This window comes from Leopardus geoffroyi, chromosome X, assembly GCF_018350155.1.
Source record: "Leopardus geoffroyi isolate Oge1 chromosome X, O.geoffroyi_Oge1_pat1.0, whole genome shotgun sequence".
Taxonomy (NCBI): Eukaryota; Metazoa; Chordata; class Mammalia; order Carnivora; family Felidae; genus Leopardus; species Leopardus geoffroyi.
Window position 1 is genome coordinate 26,648,945 of NC_059343.1, and position 15,910 is coordinate 26,664,854.

Consider the following 15,910-nt stretch of genomic DNA (forward strand, 5'->3'; position numbering starts at 1 on the left):
TCTCCCAAAAAGAAATAAACATTAAAAGGAAGGAGAAGAAGAAGAAGAAGAAGAAGCCAAGGACTCAGGGGCGCCTGGGTGGCTCATTCGGTTAAGAGACTGACTCTAGATTTTGGCTCAGGTCACGATCTCACGGTTCATGAGCTGTCAGCGCAGAACCTGCTTGGGATTTTTTTTCTGTCTCTCTCTAAATACATACATACATACATGTCAAGGACTCAATCTTAGGTGTCCTTTGTCCTCATATGTCTGGTACCTAGTAAGTGGATGGCCCATAGCTACTTCTCACTAAATGTTTGTGAATGCTATTTGCTGTTGAACTGTTTTGTCATCAGTCAAATTTTCATCACAAATTGCTGGAGAACTGGTCCAAATTGCCTTTCTCTGAAACATGAAAATGACACAACCTATTCTGAGAACGATTTATAGAAAATCATGCTTTTCACACAGTTGGAAAGGACATAATGATAAGGAATTTTTCAAATTTCCCCTCAGGTGCTTGCCTCTTAAACATCAATCAAACAATCAACACATCATGACCGAGTGCCTCCTATACATCAAAACCTGGCCAACCACTTGTACTAGAGATGTCTAACTAATTACTTTGTGCTCTGCTGGCTGTATTTCATTTTTTCAGAGCCAGTCTTATTTTTGTGTCTTTGAGCCAGTGGGATCAATGAATATGGAAAGAACTTAAGATAAAAATGAAAATTTTACCCGACAGCCTTTTCTGGAAGCTTCAATGGCTCTGAGAGAGTTTATTGATTCCTAAAGAAACATTACCATTCTCTTTTAAGGAAGGGTGAAATATAGGAGGGTTGAGTGAAGAAAAGGAATTGGAGCAATTAGCACAGCCTTTTAAAATCTAGATTATTTCGGGGCGCCTGGGTGGCGCAGTCAGTTAAGCGTCCGACTTCAGCCAGGTCACGATCTCACGGTCCGTGAGTTCGAGCCCCGCGTCGGGCTCTGGGCTGACGGCTCAGAGCCTGGAGCCTGTTTCCGATTCTGTGTCTCCCTCTCTCTCTGCCCCTCCCCCGTTCATGCTCTGTCTCTCTCTGTCCCAAAAATAAATAAAAACGTTGAAAAGAAAAATTAAAAAAAAAAAAAAATCTAGATTATTTCTCTTGATTAGATGGCCTGAGAATTGTTGAAGTTAATGGAAATTACATATGTGAACAAGGCCCACCTTTTTGAAGAAAAAAGCCCAGGGTTGAGAGAATTCAGTCACAAAAGTGAAGGGAGAATTTCTGAAGGTTTCAAAGTGTATCGGGAAAAGTTTTTCTTCTTTATAAAGGTTAGGTAGTCGTAGTCATGCATTGAGATTTTTGAGACCAAGTACAAAGTACTCGCTGAAAACACAAAATTCAAAACCAAAAGGGAGACTAGAGGTAATATTTATTGAACCTATTAGACCTATGTTAGTGCGTTATTTCCTTTTAGCGGGTTATTTTCTTCCAGTGAATGTATGAATTTTTCTTTTTTGGTGCTGGGACATTTTGCGCAGATTCATTGTCCTAGTCACCCTGAAAAAAGCATACGGTAGAATCCAAAACTTTCAGCCTTGCTCATCAAGAAAAAAAAAATAGGTGAGCCACATTTTCTTCCATAGCGTTGCCTTCGTACCAGCTCCGTATGAATATACTGAACGAAAAAAGTGGAGTTTTGAATGGCCTAGTGATTTGTTTGGTCCAATCTTGCCAGGGTTTCAGAGAATTAAAACAGATGCACATTTCCCTTATCATATGCATTTGCTGTATCAACAGAATGGTTTATATCCCAGATGTGAGGAATGCAATTTAAGAAAAGTAAATCTCAAGGTTGAAGAAGGAATATAATGACGAAAAACATAATTGAGGCAAGAAAGCCCGGAGCTCAGTGTTTTGTTAGTTTGAGTAATCAAAAGAATCATTTATATATGAAGAGGAAGACGGAAGATGATGGCTTTGGTGGTTCTTTGTGCGGCGTGATAGCATTGGATGAATGGTACACAATCAGGGCATGTGTAAAATCACAGTTGAATGAACAGTGGAAGAGTTGGCTTGGAATGTAGGCCTGCGTTCCCCATGTAATTCAGGTACCGTTTCATTAAAACACACGCCCTTGTCTGTTGATTGCACACCCAACCGCTGGTTTGCTGTATGTGCGTTTCGTTCATTTAGTCATAAATGTGTATTGGGGCCTGCTCGTTACGCTTGGTTGAATGTACAGGAACTCTTTTATTCTTCCCAGACCTGTCACTCCTACCATCTTTCCTCTTGGAGTAGAAGTCCCCGTCTGTCTCGCCTTTAGAACTGGGCACAAGGGACGGGGGTCCTGCCCTGGGATCTGCCTACACAGGGTCCCACTTGGGTCGTTTTTTGAGTACAGCCCTCCTCAGAGGGTGAGGAGTCCCTGGGACCAAAACAGTATGCCCGCTGAGATCAGGCCACGGAGAGCTTGTGGCCCCTGGGAGCCTCTTCTCGCACCCTTCTGGGCCAAACCCTGAGTCAGGGCCAGGTTCACGGGTGTGCCACCTGTGGAGTTCTGCGGGGCCCTGTGCTCGGAAAGGCCCACCCATGATTTCATGCTCTGCTGTTACTGTCTTGAAATGATTCATGATTTTGTCTTTGAACTCGTGTTTTGTAGAGGAAGTCTGACGGGACCGCGGGCACGCACATGGGCAGAGGAGGCCCCGTACGTTTCCTGTAAGCTGCCCGTCTGGTGCTCGTTGCTACTCCTTTAGCGTGTAGGGGGCCCCGTGAGCCCAGAAGTCTGGTGGGCCCACATGTGTCGGGGGTTTTAGGAGACCGAACACCGGTACAAATAAGTGTGCTCCGTTTGTGATTGGGACAGTGACAGCAAACAACCCGGGAAGGCCGCGTTTCCCATTTGCACTAGACCTTGCTTTGAGGGCAGAAAGAATTCTAAGAAAGCACGGATGGGCCAGAAACCCTATCACATCCTTTCTTACTCATTTACTTTCCTGTATTCGTCAGGCACTTTTGCTGAAAAGGAAGACGCAGAAGGAAAGAGGGAAATAGGTTAATGCACAGTTTCTGTTCCTCTCCTTCCTTGCGTATCGGGACACCGGAGGTAAAGAGTGTGTTGGTAGAATGTGCACTCGTCAAGAAGTGAAACAGAAACAGCCGAGTTATTTTTGTGCAGGCTTTCCATTGTTCTAGTAAGAATGAAATACAAATGCATACGCTTTTTGTAAAGCAGTAACTGTGCAAGTTGAGCATCCGTCATATGAGTTAAAAGCTCTCATAGTTGCATTTCAACCTGGCATTGCATGACATAAAGATGAATGGTAAAATTCATGCCAGTAATTTAAAGTTAAATTTTCTCTCTTTTAGAATGGCGTGTGATAGCTAATAAACAACACTGTGACCAGTCAGGGAGAAGGTGGGAAAAAAAAAAGCAAGCTTTATATTTCAGTACCCTTGACGGCAGCTTTTGCCTGCCTTTTGAACAAGGGGCTTCGCGCTTTCCTTTTTGTACTGGGCCAGGTAAATGTGCAGCCAGTCCTGCTCGAGACAGCTGGGGCCCAAGAATCTCTCGCCCAGAGGGTTCTTAGCTCTCTTGAGACCTTCGCCCCACATGCATCCTTCGATTGCATACACAAGAACACACACATCGTCTTTGCATTTTCTGTTTCCTTCGCCGAAGGCCGAGGGCGTGGGGCACCTTGTTCACTTTTGTGTTCCTGACCGCTAGCCAGAGCCTGACTCACAGTAGGCCCTTCACGAGTACTGGCTAAGTTAGTGGACGAATGAATGAACAGAAGTGAATATGGAAGTCTCTGTCTCCAGTGGTTTCAAATCTACAGGGGGCAACAGGCAATACAAATACTGCAAAGTTACATTTGCTAACAGGTGAGAAAAGTAAATAAATGAGTGAATGACTAAATAAAAACAAGGTGGTGTGGGCCTACAGAAAAGGGGCATCTAACTCAGCTTTGGATACTGTCTGGGCCAGTAGTGTTCTACTTTGGGTGCACGTTAGAATTATTCAGAATTTTTGAAAGCGAAGTGACAATGATTTAATTGGCCACATCCCAGATCCGTTAACCCAGACTCCCTGGGAATGGGACCCAGATAATAATAACCCTTTAGGTGATTCTGGGATAGAGCCCAAGCTGAGAACCACAGGTTGGGGCTGGGTCAGGAAAGATGGGTAGAGTTCCGGCAAATGGCGGCGGGGGCAGCCAGGGTGGGACGATGACATAGAGAAAAGCAGGTGGGTTGCGGGGTAAACAAGTCGTTTAAAGTCTTGGAGCTTCATTTGTCTCATCTGTAAAACATGGCTAAGAATATTTAGCTTGTGGGATTGTTGTCAGGATCAAAGATGATTTCTGTGAAGTGCTCCGTTCATAAGAGGTGCCCAGTCATACAGGATTGAGATCACTCGTGTGTGCAGTTGTTGATAATTTTTGTGGGCAGGTTGTCTGGAGTGTAGACAACCTACTACCAAGTCTCTGAGCATTTCTCCAAGGAGACAAGGGCATGCTGAAGGCCTCCTTCCAAGGGGTATGTGGAAACAGAAGCCAAACTTGGCTTTAAGGCCCAGCAGATTGCTGGCCCCCTCTTGTTTTCCTGGTGGCAAACCTCCTTGTCATTAATAATTAGGCTCTGCTCTATTCTGATTATGTTTCTCCTTGTCAGCTTGATTTTCCATCTCCCTCCTCTGCCTTGGCTCAACACATGACATCTACGTGCTTGAGGGACCACAAGGAAAGAGATTTCCATCAGCATTCTCAATAGCCTGAAGGACTCTGTCATGCTTTCTTCTGCTTTGGGGTCCTCGGATAAGACTCGGGGGTTCCAGAGGGCTCAGGAGGTTGAGTCTAGATGAAGGGACCTGAGTGCATGGTTGCCAGGGAACAATTCGTGTTAAATCCTTTGATCCAAAATCTCAAGGACGTTCAAGGAATGAGTGGGACCAGGCCAATTCTAAAGGACTGAGATGGGGGCACCTGGGTGGCTCAGTCGGTTAAGCGTCTGACTTCGACTCAGGTCATGATCTCACAGTTCGTGAGTTCGAGCCCCGCGTCGGGCTCTGTGCTGACAGCTCGGAACCTGGAGCCTGCTTCGGATTCTCTGTCTCCCTCTCTCTCTGCCCCTCCCCTGCTCACACTCTGTCTCTCTCTCTCAAAAATGAATACCCTTCAAAAAAATAAAATAAAGGACTGAAATGGATGCAGATTCCCTGGTAGGCCAGCATGGCCCCTGAGTGGAGGCAGTTAGGGCAGTGCTTCTCAAGCTATCTGTGGGAAAGGATTTGATACTTGAAACGTTTTCCAGCCCACAGTAAAGCAACACTTGTGTAAAAATGCAGTAAAACCAAAATACTAGAAAAATAAAAGAAAAAGACCCAAAGACATAAAATTCAAGTCTAAAATGTTTTATTAGATTCAACAGACGTCAAATTACATTTCAATAAATAGAATCAAAGCAAATAAAACATAAAAACGAAAAGAGTCACCGACGCTGTGTTGTTTATGAAAATGTGCATATAGGCTATTAATATAATCCCCATTAGACATAACTTCTTGTTATTCCACAATCACAACGAAACAAAAGTTGAGCAAAGTAGCGATTCCTTATGTTAAATGCCTATGCGCATTTAAAAATTTTTTTTTTTTCAACGTTTATTTATTTTTGGGACAGAGAGAGACAGAGCATGAACGGGGGAGGGGCAGAGAGAGAGGGAGACACAGAATCGGAAACAGGCTCCAGGCTCTGAGCCATCAGCCCAGAGCCTGACGCGGGGCTCGAACCCACGGACCGCGAGATTGTGACCTGGCTGAAGTCGGACGCTTAACCGACTGCGCCACCCAGGCACCCCGCCTATGCGCATTTTTAAACAAGCATTGTATATATTAATATTTGTGGTGCCCACATAACAAACAGGCATGCTTCTTGCTTGTTAACTAATCTAGACATGACTACTCCCAGAGCATAATGCATATCTAAAATGTTTCTGTGTTTTGTTTTAACAACACTCATAGTAGAGACCTCAGTCGTTTTTTTAAAAATGTTTATTTATTTATTTATTTTTGAGACAGAGACAGAGCATGAGCAGGGGAGGGGTAGAGAGACACACACACACACACACACACACACACACACACACACACACAGAATTCGAAGCTGTCAGCACAAAGCCCAACCCGGGGCTCGAACTCATGGACTGTGAGATCGTGACCTGAGCTGAAGTCAGACGCTTAACCGACTGAGCCACCCAGGTACCCCGAGACCTCAGTCTTAGGTAAGAGTGCTGAGGGAAATGGAAGAAGGTATTTTAAGGCAGTGTCAGCAAGCTGGGGATATTTGTTTTTAACTTTGATCTGGAATGCACGAAGCAATGCTGTATTTTCAAATTCATCTGCAATCTTTCATCAGCAGCCAGTTCTAACAATTAATCTTGTAAACTAGAATTGAATTTAAGATCTTAGTTATTTGCTTAATGTTTATTTATTTTTGAGAGAGAGCAGAGGTGGGGGGAGGGGTAGAGAGAGGGAGACAGAGGATCCAAAGCAGGCTCCACGCTGTGAGCACAGAGCCCAATGTGGGGCTCGTGAGATCAAGACCCAAGCGGAAATCAAGAGTCGGCTGGTTAACTGACTGAGTGACTCAGGTGCCCCTTACGCTCTTCAAAAAAAGAAATTTTTTTAATGTTTATTTTTGAGAGAGACAGAGACAGAATGCGAGTGGGTTACAGGCAGAGGGCGAGGGAGACACAGAATCCTTTTACTTGAAACCTAAACTTTCCACGACATTTATCGGCAGTGTTTTGTCAGATGAAACATTTACCTTCCCAGTTTTTATTTTTTTATTTTTTTATTTTTATTTTTTCAATGTTTATTTATTTTTGGGACAGAGAGAGACAGAGCATGAACGGGGGAGGGGCAGAGAGAGAGAGGGAGACACAGAATCGGAAACAGGCTCCAGGCTCTGAGCCATCAGCCCAGAGCCCGACGCGGGGCTCGAACTCAGGGACCGCGAGATCGTGACCTGGCTGAAGTCGGACGCTCAACCGACTGCGCCACCCAGGCGCCCCTACCTTCCCAGTTTTATACGGTGCATTGCTAGTTGTCTTTTCAGCAGTGGTGTTGAGAAAACAATTCCTCCTTAAGGTTTCCATCATATTGAAATTGTACACATGCTAAAAGTTGCCGTAGTAATTATTCGCTGATGATACCAAGTTGCAGTGGAAAACACGTCGCAAGCTTTTTGTCTTCTCGGAGCCACTCTTTTATGAGCTAGCCGGTTCCTGTTGTTGGAAAGTGATACCTGAGCTACCTTTTTTTTTTTTTTTTGCCACCAATTCCCCCCACGTTTCCAAGCGAATGTCTTTGTTGTGTCTTTCTTCGATGCCGTGGTGATTGTATATAAATCTGTGGGCCGTGCAGGCCGAAGGGCTGCTCTTTAGGAAGCCTGCAGGGCACCCGTGTTTTTATGTGAAAAATCGAGTGTCTGCTTCTGTTGACTTTTTGTTTATAAATTTTTTTTTAACGTTTTATTTATTTTTGAGACAGAGAGAGACAGAGCATGAACGGGGGAGGGGCAGAGAGAGAAGGAGACACAGAATCGGAAGCAGGCTCCAGGCTCTGAGCCATCAGCCCAGAGCCCGACACGGGGCTCGAACCCACGGACCGCGAGATCGTGACCTGAGCCGAAGTCGGACGCTCAACCGACTGAGCCACCCAGGCGCCCCGACTTTTTATTTAAAGTACTCTTTTTGTCTCAAAGATTTTTTTTCTTTATTTTCAACTTATTTCTTTAGGTCTGGCCTATCAAGGCTGCTTCCATTTTGAAATTTTTATTGCCTTTTTTAGCTAGAAAATCTCTACAACTAGCAAACTTGGCTTGAAGCACGTTATCATCAGTTACGGCTACAAAACTGAACTCACCACTTGAAGGAAAATACTTGTGAATAAAACCAGTACAAATTCCTCTTGGCCTTCCTTTTTCAGGGCTCAACTTTAATTAGCATCATCTGGTTTACTACTCCTGCTGCAATCAGAAATGGTTTATCCGCTTCACAAAAGTGCCCCAGTGAAGCTTGTTTTGTCAAATGCAATTCAGCGCTAAATTTTACTTCCTTAATTTAGTTAATAATGTTACTCTCTAAAAGTTAAAATGTTGTAAAAATGAAAAATTGCGAAAAGAAATAAATTCCTAAATTGCCTCTGATTTGTATTCACTGTAGAGTGACAGGTGACAGAGCAATCCTAAAACGTGACCTATTGTAATGTGCTCCTACTGTGTAGGACTGCGCCCTGCTCCATGAGGCGAGTCCACCAATAGACTCTTAGCTGTTGTGGCAATGTCAGGCTGTTCTAGAAGTTTCCAAACATTCACTCTTAATTTCGCTGACCTCGACGGTAACGATTCATGGAACAGCAGTGGTCTGGGGATCACTCTTTAAAGTCCGAGATTCTGAGGTGCCTGGGTGGCTCAGTCGGTTGAGCGCCCGACTCTTGATTTTGGCTCAGGTTATGATCTCGGGGTTGTGGGATCGAGCCCCGCATTGGGCTCCAAGCTGCGTGTGGAGCCTGCTTAAGGGTCTCTCTGTCTCTCCTCCTCTGCCCCTCTCTCCCGCTCGCACTCTCTCTTAAACAAACAAACAAACAAAGTACAAGATTTGGAGTCTAGAGAGATTTGATTTCAAAACCAAAATTTTATTACTTACTACCTATGCGACCACAGGCATATTTTTGCAACCTCCTCTTTAAAATGGAACTCACAGCATCAATCTCATAGGGTTGTTGTGAAGACGAAGCAAAGCGTTCACGCGTTTGTTCAGTAAGCAAGTATTTCCCGAGCCCCTACCATGTGTCAGAAACTGAGGATCTTGGGTTCCGTCAATGAACAAAACAGACAATGGCATGGGAGAGATAGAAAAAACAACCAAACAAGTAAAGTACAAGGTCATTAAAGGGTGCTAAATGTTATGGGAAAGAATGCGCCGGAGAGTATGGTAAGGGGACGCGAGTGCTAGTACTTAGTAAATGGTAGCTTAAAAAAAAATTCATATTTGAGAGAGAGAGCATCAGCGGGGGAGGGCCGGACAGAGAGGGGACAGAGGATCTGAAGCAGGCTTTGCTGCAAGCCCGACGTGGGGCTCGAACTCACGAAGCATGAGATCATGACCTGAGCCAAAGTCAGATGCTTAACCGACTAAGTCACCCAGGTGCCCCTAAATGGTAGCCTTTATAACTAATACATGATTACTTCGTGTTGCCCTTCGTGAGAAAGAGAAAATTTTGGGGGCGATCGGTAGGACTGAGTGTGTGCACACGTACAGACAGTCACGTGCCATAGAAATTTGGCGTGGATTTAGCCGTCTTCTAGAGCACATGTCCAATTGCATTCATGATCATTTGGGGGCCCAGATGAGTGGGAGTTAGTTGGGTTTGGTGGTGGAATAGGATGAAATGAGAGGCTCGTGAAATTCTTTGCGAATTAACTTGACTCTTCCTCCTTATTTTGTTGAAGTGCCACTGTCTCTTGTGATCCTGTAAGATGCATTGCATTTGGCCAAAGCCATGGGACAAAGTATATCAGACGAGTGAAAACTGTTGTCAGCGAACCTTTACAGTTGCTGTTTCTAGAAGATTTACCTGACCGTCGCTACCTTTTCAGGAATAACTTACTCCTACAAAATTGTACACGCAGCGTGGTAAAACTTTCATTAAAAAAAAAAAAAAAATACAGGCTGGGTGTCTATGGAAAGAACGGTTACTTAGAGTGGGGGAATTATGGGTATTTTCCAATTTTCTACGATCACTATTTTTTTTTTTTTTTTTTTTAGTGATCAGAACTAGCCGGGAAGTGTTATTAAAAAAAGAAGAGAGAGTGTGAAAACAGCCTACTCTTGCTAATACAAAAAGGCTTATTCTTTTGTGCTTTCATTTTTATGCTGGGGGAGGTGAAGGAGTGGAATTTATTGGTTTGGGGACTGTTTTGAGAATTTCTCTTTCGGATTTTATCTTCACGTTCTCTGAAAACCTCTATGTGAATTTACTACTCAAACTGCTTTGCTGTGTTATTATTAGACCATCCTCCTCTAAACTTGGCCGGAAATCAAAGGCCCCTCCAGATAAGGATCTCCACAATGTGCATTTTCAGAGCAAGTCAGAAGCTGTTTTGTTCTAACACTCAAAGAAAGCTTTTGTATTTTCAATTTCAAGTGCTCTGCCGTAAACCAACAGTCTATATAGATTATACAAAAGGGTCGTATGTTGGTTTGAGCTGGTTTCTGGGGGGAAAAAAAATCACCATGGAGGAACAGCAAGTGTTTAAACAATGAACTCACAGCTGCCGGTGCATTAGATCTGTCCACGGGGCCAACTCCCTCTCTCTTCGATTTCGCTGTGATCTGTAGACACAACTCTCTGTGGCTGAGCTGCTGGGGGCGGGCTCGGTTCCAACAGCACCTGCACTTCTCAGAGCACTACCTTTCACCAGAGACCTCTCACATGAAGTCCTTTTTAAGGAAGACGAACAGTGCCGGCCTGCAGAGGGAGAAGAAGGAAATGTGTACCGATTTCGAGTTCCGTATTGGCCATTGAGGTCGTCGTAGGGTGAGCGCTAAAAGCTTGAAGCTCTTGAATTCCACTGCATTCCCGTGACCCTTCTCAGGAGTATCAGGATCCATCCTTAGCTGAAGTTGGGTGCAAAAAGCTAAACCTCATAGTTGGCTAAATTCACCGCTAATTAATGATAATGTCTGTTTTTATTTATTTTTTTATAATTTTTTAATGTTTATTTTATTTTATTTTTTAACGTTTATTTATTTTTGGGACAGAGAGGGACAGGGCATGAACGGGGGAGGGGCAGAGAGAGAGGGAGACACAGAATCGGAAGCAGGCTCCAGGCTCTGACCCATCAGCCCAGAGCCCGACGCGGAGCTCGAACTCACGAACCGTGAGATCGTGACCTGAGCTGAAGTCGGACGCTTAACCAACTGAGCCACCCAGGCGCCCCTTTAATGTTTATTTTTGAGAGAGAGAGAGAGCACGAGTGGGGGAGAGGCTGAGAGAGAGGGAGGGAAAGAATCTGAAGCAGGCTCCAGGCTCTGAGCTGTCAGTGCGAGCCCGATGAAGGGCTCGAACCCATGAACTGTGAGACCATGACCTGAGCCGAAGTTGGATGCTTAACCTACTGAGCCACCCAGACGGATAATGGCTGTCTTTAAAAAAATATCTTTGTGGTGATAGGCTCAAAGAGGCGAAGTGAAACTTTGGGAAACTATCATCCTCTTAATTTTCTCTTCTCTGGAGTCCGATGTTAATAATCATCAGCCCTTCCAGACAGCCCAGGGGTTTGGTCCAGGGTTTCACGGGAGAGTGAAAAGTTCTAGGTGAGGACAAGCCTTTGATTCTGTGTACCAAGGTCCTTCCTCATCTTTGATTTGATTCTCTGGTGCGTTGCTTTTTTCCATCAGTCTCTTCGAATGTCTGCCCTTGGGGTCTCTGGATCAGCTTTTCGGTGGAGGTTTATACCTGTGTTCCGGCCCACTGCTTACCGTGACGTCACCTCAGCTTACTCCCTTCTTAGCCCCGTTACTTCATCCTACCTCTGATCCTTAATAACTGCCCCTCCGCTTTCCTAGACAAAGCTTAACCTGCCGGAGGATTTACTTTTTGTGCAATTCAGGAGCAAACTTTTGTCCTGCCCTAAATGGTAAAGTGAAAACAGAAAATCGGTCCTGTCTCAAACAATGTCAGTTTTTAGCCCTTCTTTTTCCCCCTGCAAGAATGCTGAGTACTGAGGACATTTGGTAGATGTAGAGAATACCTTAAAAAAAATTTTTTTTTGATCTTTATTCATTTTTGAGAGACAGAGTGTGAGCGGGGAGGAACAGAGAGAGAGGGAGACAGAATCCGAAGCAGGCTCTAGGCTCCGAGCTGTCAGCACAGAGCCCGACGTGGGGCTCGAACTCACGAACTGCAAGATCGTGACCTGAGCTGAAGTCGGACGCCCAACCAACTGAGCCACCTGGGTGCCATGAGACTACCATTTTTAATTTCATGGTTTAAAGTTTCAGGGACGCCTGGGTGGCTCAGTAAGTTGGGCATCTGACTTCGGCTCGGGTCATGATCTCACGGTTCGGTTTGTGGGTTCGAACTCCACATTGGGATCTGTGCTGACAGTGCAGAGCCCGGAGCCTGCTTTGAATTCTGTCTCCCTCTCTCTGTGCCCCCTCCCCCCCCCCACCTTTCTCTCTCTCAAAAATAAACATTCAAAAATTTAAAAAAAAGTTACATAGTTTGATCGCACAGCAGAAAGAGGCTGACTCATTTATCAGACCACAGTAGATAATGATAGCAGTAGTTTAATATGAACAGCCCAGGACACTCAAAATTGATGCTATGAGGCCTGCAGTGAGTAATCTCTCTGTTATCTAGAGCCCTCCGCCTAAGACCCTGCTCACACATTCGATTCCATTGGGTTGTTATTGGTGTTTGAGCTCTTGTTCCTCAGGACAAGCATAAACGCCTTGAGATTGGACACCTTCCCACTCCCATCTGCACCTTTCACAATACATAGCTCCCAACCCGGTGCCCAGTTACGTCTCCAGCAATCACTGGATTGAGTTGAATTCGTGGCTAACCTGAAGAAGGAAAAGGTTTACGCTGAAAACTAGAGATTTGTGCGATGTCTTTAGGTGGTAACGCGGGAACGAAGGAGGATGTGAATAGTACCTTAGTGGAAGTGCCTCGAAAGAACCTCAAGGGAGCCTTTAACCGCTCGGAAGGCACCGATGTCATATCGCCTTGACTATGGGGGAAGGAAATCAAAATAGCTGTAGTATTCAAACAGCCACCTCAAAAGTGAAAGCTGCTGCTGACTAAATCCAGAACGATGTTTTTACCAAAAAGTCAGAAGGCACCGCATGGCAAAATAGCATTAAAAGATTCATCAGTCCAGTTTAATTCATCTCGACTGAGATGAGCTGGGGGGCGGTTTTATCTGGTTGTGGAGGCATTCAGCCTCCTCTCTCTCAGACAGAAACAGTCAATCCAATGAGATGAAATGCAAACCCTGAAACATTCTCTGCGTATCATCAGAATACGGAGCAACAGAAGTTATAAAAAATGCTGAACCAAGTCTGAAGTACGGCCACTGTCAAAATGCTGACATTGATTTTATTCACTTCTTGAGATCTAAATTGGAAAATCAAAAAGGAGCAGATTGGACACAGGTCTTTATGATATACCATAATCAAAGACAATCCACGGCTGGGACTACAATGCATAATGGAAGGTCTCGCGGGACGGAATGTGCTGATTCTGAGACGGAGGAATGAGCTGCCATTATCAGAATGAGTTTGTTCCACAACTTAGTGATTTATTACGCATGTTGCCAATTCACAGATCATTGTCACGTCACTCAGACAAAGACATCTGAAGCTCTGCCAGGAATAAATAAGCAAAAAGGAAAGACCTAAACCCACAAAATTATGCGCAAATAAAGAAGGGGAAAACTCATTTGCTATCAAATGGCTTTTATCTTTACCTAAAAAAATATACAGAAGCACAACGAAGCAATTCTTCCCTGCAGTTGTACATAAAAGCAGAGTCGCTTAAAATTTTTTCAAGAAATCAGCTTTCACATAGAAATGTATTTATAGAGAAAATAGACATGCCAAAACGGAGTTGGGAGAGCTCCAATCTGAAATCCCTGCTTCCTTTGTCAGATGATTGCTCCGTTAATTAATGCACTAGGTCAGGAGTTGGTAAACCATGGCTCACTGGCCAAATCTGCCCCGCAGCCTATTTCTGTACAACCCAAGGGCTACCGATGGTTTTGACATTTGCAGATGGTTGCAAATTTTTTTTTTTTAAAGAATAATATTTCGTGACGGCTGAAAATTAGATGAAATTCAGAATTCGGTGTCCATAAATAAAGTGTTATTGGAACACAGCCTCCCTGTGCTTACAGATTGTCCATGCGGCTTTCATGCTACAAGAGCACAGCCGAGGAGTTGTGATAGACCGGATGGCCTGAAAAGCCTAAAATGTGTGTCATCTGGCGCTCTATGGAAAAAGTTGGGCAACCCTTGTATTATAGCATCAATGACATATTTACGCTCAAAAGAGAACATGTTTAATTTTTTTTCATTTTTATTTTTGAGAGAGAGAGAGAGACAGGGTGTGAATCCAAAGCCGGCTCCAGGCTCTGAGCTGTCAGCACAGAACCCGATGTGGGGCTCGAACCCACGGATTGTGAGATCGTGACCTGAGCCGAAGTCAGACGCCCAACCGACTGAGCCACCCAGGCGCCCCATGGATACTTTTGGGCGATAGAAGGGTGAATTTACATACTCCCTAGAGAGCTACTTGTAAGAGGAGATCAGCATTTGGAAGAGATCCCTGGTGGTTTTTCTCTGTTCTCTTTAGGACTGGAATAGATGGGCTGCATTTGACTGAGCTATTTCATAAAATTCTAGACATATACAGAAAGGAGGAACACTGAGGTCAGGGTCTTTCCAAATTTAAATACATCGAATGTCACCGGCACCCATGAAAACCCAATTATTCTTAGGAACTTGCCACGTTACAACAAAAACAAAAACAAAACCAAAACAAACCAGTGCAGCCTCTTTGGCTCCCATAGCCCAGGATGCATGCTAGGTTGTGTGTTATCCGAGCACCGGAGGACACGGCCCGAGGGAAAATGGAGCATGCGCGGGAAAATAGATCGTTGAGTTTCCCGGTTACGGCTTTCTTATTTTAGACAACTCAAGTGTAAATGCAATCCTGACCTTTAAACATCCACCCGTTGATACATGAAAAATATATGATACAAGCAATAAACAACCGGCCAAGCATTCTATTTCTAACGTAGTCTGCCGCTGTCTTACGGCATGCTGATTTGCTAGATATAATTCGTAGCGTTGCCATTGGGCAGAAAGCCGCTGCCCACAAAGCGGGCTCTCTGAGTAAACGTGTCCCGTAAAATATCTTTAATAGAAAAACAAGGCATTTTAAAACATTTCACTTGCTGTACGCATGAATGACCCCGAGGATAAAAATAACTCGCATGTGGATGCAATATATAAATCAGGAGATAATATGGGACGCTACTAGCTAGTTTTTTTAGAATATTCTCATGCTGGAATATTGTGATGTCTCTGTAGGACCCAGTCACTGCAGGGGCAAAGCAAGTGACCGGGAAACAAGGAAGAGAAGCCGTGTGTCGTTCATGGGAAGGTTTACGCACACGGGACTTCGAAGAAAGTGCTTCTAGAGAGTATTTCTTCTGCCACAGACAGTGGGATCGATTGCAGAGAAGGCCCCAAACTCCTCCCATCTCTGTACGTTCTCTCTCTACAGCAGTTAACTTCGCTGCTTCTCCCAGCAAGAGAGTTTCCCACGCCCTCAATCTGGACTTGGCTGAAGGAAGGTAGCGGATATGACACCAACGGAATCTTCAAGAGCCTCCGGCCTCCCTCTGGAGTCCGCCCTCTCTGGGTGCTCTTCGCAAATCTGAGCCCACCGTGCACAGAAGCCTAGGCTAGCCCGCTGGACTTGATGGGGCAGACAAACCATGCCAGCTGTGGCCCTGAGGCCAGCCACCCTGCCAACTGGCAGACACGGGAGTGAGACCACCCTAGGCAGGCCAGGGCGCGAGAACCTCTCTGCTGATCCACAGAATCAGGAGATTTAATAAACGCTTATTATTTTAAGCCGCCACATTTGAGAGTGGCTTGTATGCAGCACGAGCTAGAGTACGTGCCCGGGTGGCGGGCCCGAGTGGTTCCTGCCTCGGGGAGCCAATTGCGCTGCTCTTGCCAGAATGTGCCTGACTGTGGGAGCCGTTATTTACAAGTCTGTGAAGCCTGCTGGGCTACATGCTGATTGCTGGGGCTTGTTTATGGGGTACAGGGTTGCCGTAGGTAACATGTGATCGTGCCA